General features: G+C 41.5%; 1 long non-coding RNA gene across 1 annotated transcript; it reads left to right on the top strand.

The window, feature by feature from the left end:
* Positions 1–341: 341 nt before the first annotated feature.
* LOC136511809 (uncharacterized) lies at positions 342–2,799 on the top strand. The gene is made up of 3 exons (XR_010772858.1): positions 342–434; positions 1,918–2,021; positions 2,491–2,799. It is a non-coding gene; the product is annotated as an uncharacterized lncRNA (long non-coding RNA).
* Positions 2,800–4,555: the final 1,756 nt, after the last annotated feature.

Below are 4,555 nucleotides of genomic sequence, written 5' to 3'. Positions count from 1 at the left end.
TATAGTGCGTGTTTGACATACTATAATGGGCCCATAAACATACTAACACTCTTGGTAATGCTGAAAAAGGGGAAACAAAAAGTTCCTGTTTATGGGCTTCCTTGTCTCCCAGTGGACTGTAATGGGCTGGACTGCACTCGTGTCGCACTGTTTGTGCTGTTATACACCTCCTGTGTAAATAAGGCCGTTATCAACCATGGAGAAGGCCCACTACTTCACATAGGGTCGGCCCGGAAGGCCGGAAAGGCCATCGTTCGGCGCCGCCGCTCAACCTTCCGCGGTCGGCTGCTCGGCTTTCGTCTTGCTGGCTGCTTCTGCCTCCGTCCATGCTTAGCGCCGCGCGCCAATGGAGCCAGTGGGCAAGCCGAGGACATACTTGTTCCCGTTTGGGGTTTCCCTGCACTGCGTCCTGTTCCTGTGCCGCGGCTTGCGAGGTGCGTGCGATTCCTTTCTAGTTCTCCTTCACTTCCTACCCTTGCGGCGATTGCTGATGTGCGGACGTTCGATCTTGTCTTGTGCCTGGACGGTGAATGGATCGGATTAGTTGCATCTTGCAAGTTACAGTGACTGAACCGCTTAATTCAACAGAATTTTGGAATATTTAGGGATCTCCATTCCAATTTCCGTTCAATGCCATGGTCTACTTAGTAGGCATGCTATAGGTAGACCCTAACTATAAACAGAATAGCAGGTTAACTGAAACTTCGTAGCTAATTTACTGGAATCTCATGCCTGCTTGCATAGAAATGATGATCCCGTGTACGCTCGCATGGAAAGTTTGGTACTGTAAATTTTGGTAATCCGAAAAACCTTTTGATGAACTAAATAAGAAGGAAAAAGTATAAATCATCCATTCGAAAGGGTTCATAGCCATAGCGCTCCCCTTTAGGTTTTGATCAAATCAAGATATATACTTCTCCCGATTGCAAATAAATGTCCATCTAGATTTGTCCTGGTGAATATTTTTGGGCTTCGACCATCATATCTAAAATTTATATAGATTGATTGACAAGACAAGGTTGATTCACTATGAAAAGCTTTCACCATATATAATTATTTTTTTTAGAAAGGAATAATTATTTTCATTGAAGACAGATATTACTAGTAAAAGTTTTAAAGTTTGACTTAGGACAAACCTAGATGGACTTGTATGTGTTATAAGAGGGAGTAGCTTATGAGGCATGTGAGCATGTCTATACTGTGTTCAGTTCCACAGTTTATCAACTGATAATAGTAGCTATGGTTCTTTGTTTTGAAACAAGAACAGAAAAAGAACATGTGCCATTCTGAATGAAATGAAAATTATGTTATTTCTTAGCCTTTGTGCACATGCCACACATTGCCACTGGTATGCAAGGTAACACAATAAAGTGAGCAAAGGTGATACAAGTGTAGGGACCATGGCGTTTGGAGAGACTTTATGTCAAAAGTACTGCACTGAGGATAATGACGAGCAATATGATCAGACTGCTGCTCATGTGTTTTTTCCGTACACCTGTTATGACGCCCCCGGATATCAAGGAGTTATGTCTTGGTTGTTCATTGCATGGTTTGGATCTAACTAGATGGTCTGTCTCTGTAGAGAAATTATTAAATGGGGTCTGATCATTTATTTGATAACATACAGTTTTGTCTGGTGGGCATGTCCTGATACCCTCTTCAACTTTATGCTTAAGATTTATGAAAATAGTAGTAATCTATCTGTAATTTTAACTATCATTCTCGTCTATTTGATCTTCATGAACAGTTCTTTAATCAGATGGTATCAAAGAAACTGAACTAGCGTAGACTGTACAACAGTAGCAAAGTGTTTCATCGTACTATTATTGGCTTGGCAGAAGGCTTTAAACTGGTTGATCTCAATAGCATGATGAATTACCTGTATTAATCATGTTCCGTCGATTCCTGGTACGCTAGGTGTCATGAACAGATCGTGCTTGATGGTAGTAGTGATGCTGACTGAAAGCAGCTTCACCGTGCGATGCAGACATTGAGCATCACGACAATTTTTCTTTCTCAAGGTAGGCAGTCACTGCACTAGCATGCCAGACCCTCCCAGTTCCACTTTAGCAGCATCATGCATATCGTACCGCCCTTGATATTTTGTCATCGAATTCTGGTGTGTCGTGTTTGATAGCCCTTAATAGAATTTGATACCTCTGATAACTTCAGGATTAAGATAACTTCTGTCCACAAAGCAGTCACATGGACCTCTGCTCCATTACCGTGAGAACATTGCAGACAACAGGTTTACCAGCACCAGATCAGATCCTCTTGAAAATGAAATACAAGAGCTGATTCTTGCATTGATTATTTTATTCACTGACGATCGCTTTACCTGACCCGGAAAGGGACTCAAACCATTGGAAGATGTGGCACTTCCAATCTCACCGGGTGACTGGGGAACATGTTGCCCTCTAAATGTGCCACAGATGGACGGACCGGGATCACTGACGCATGAACATGACGCAGCTGTCTATTTCTTTGCAGAATGCAGGGTCCTTGCTCCGAAAGCGACGGACATGTACTCTTTGGACCTCCCAACGGCTGCAAAACCTTGTGCACTCATCAGGTGACACCTGCATCTGCCGGTGTAGTTGCAGTACCACAGCAATAATTCAGCGTACATCATGTACATGGGGGCATCTTTGGAATCTGAAAGTAGCCAGAAGCATCCAGCAGCAGTGTTAAGATACATAATTGACCAGTCTGTCCTTACATCGATGCATAACTGACGGATTCTTGTGCCTTCAATTGCTTGCTTCTTCAGAGTTCAGAAATAAGACTGGAGCTGCTGCCGGTTGCTTTCCTGAGGATGGACCAAATTAAGTGTCTGGATCTCACTGTTGAGCACTAAAATACCTAATCAGGACACAGTATTTGGTGGATGAAGAAAGCCAGTTATCGCGTGATGGTGCTTTAATCTACATCCAGTTATTAGGGAGCTTCACGGTTAAGCAGGGTTAAAGGATAATTCGTCCTTTTGATGATGTGGTGGCTTTGCAAGGTTTACCAGGTGATAGATACTTTGAATAATAAAATTTATCTGCCCTATGTTTTTGGATTGTGTCAATCTTTGGTGGTAGCATGATGTTTTGTAATGTACTTTTGTTCTTATCTGATTGATTTTATGGTCATGTGCACTGCTGAGATATTTTGATAGAGGTAAAGCATGAAAGGAACACTAGTGGCAGATCTTGAAACTGTTACGTCTCATCCTTTCTTAGGATCTGTTGACGTCGCTGCTGCTGCCAAATTCTTCTTTGGCTTTTTTATCTGTCTCATATTCTGTTCACTTTAATTTACAGAGAGATAACTGCTGCTTACCACTTATAGTTATTAATTTGGACAGCGTTATCGGAGCTATTTTCAATCTTATCATATCCTGTTGTGTCATGCTGTAGATGTTGATATTTGGTTTGGTCTTTAACCTTCAATCCTGCTGCTATAGCATTCAGGCATTCCACGTCCATCGTGTCTCGCATTACAGGGCAGGTACTGAGACCTGATGTTGGCTTCGATCTGAATCTTGTGGTTGCCCACAAAATAAACTTAACTCGTCTGATGGTAGTTGTTTCCTTTCTGCATGTCCCGACAGTTTCTGTGGTACCATGTTTAGGCAACTAATCCAACTACTATTTGGTCAAAATCAAAGTGCTAATCCAACTACTATTTGGTCAAAATCAGAGTGACGAATTATGTGGGCAAGAAGAGTTTCAAGCTTTATGTGAAAAACTCCGGTCTGGACTTTGTTTATGATCACAACATATTATGTATGTGGGCAGTTCCTAGTCCACTAGTGCCCTTAGAAAGCAGAGATTAAAGTCATCAAAGCAAATCAGCACCCTAACCTCCAAAATTTCCCCGTAACATACACGTGCCAAGTGCCAACGTGGCACATATGAACCTCTATGAATTGCTGCTTACTTGTGCCATATCAGAGTGCCGGTGAGGTATATTGTGTTATCGTGCGTGGTTATTGTTTATTCCTATGGATTACTGGTGAAAAGATAAAAGCACGATGGACGTAAAGAGATCGTGCACCGGAAGAGGGGAGGGGGGGGGGGGGGGGGGGGGGGGGGGGGGGAGGGGGGGGAGGGGGGGAGACACTAGTCTTGAATTAAATCTGCCTGCCCTAACCCCAGTTCTTTTTATTACATCTTTGTCTACCTTAGTTATAATCAACAGCAAGGTTAGTTAATTATACCTTGTCACTGCTCCCTCTCCGTCCCAAATTACAAGTCATTTCAACTTTATTGGAAAGTCAAAATATCTAAAGTTTGACCAAAATTATAAAAAGAATTACAAATATTTATGACATCAAAAATATATATGAGATGAAAAATATAATTAATCAAGACCCTAACAATACTTATTTGTTATCATAATGTTATTATTTTATTATATAAATTTGGTCAAACTTGATATGATTTGACTCTTCAAAAAAGTTAGAATGACTTATAATTTGGGACGGATAGAGTAGTATTTTCATTCTTCTTCTTGGGAGAAAACCTCTCCACGAGCACCTTTTACTTCTCTATAGTTATAGGTTAGT

The sequence above is a fragment of the Miscanthus floridulus genome, chromosome 16, assembly GCF_019320115.1.
Source record: "Miscanthus floridulus cultivar M001 chromosome 16, ASM1932011v1, whole genome shotgun sequence".
NCBI classification, from domain to species: domain Eukaryota; kingdom Viridiplantae; phylum Streptophyta; class Magnoliopsida; order Poales; family Poaceae; genus Miscanthus; species Miscanthus floridulus.
This window is presented reverse-complemented; position numbering and strand designations above follow the sequence as displayed.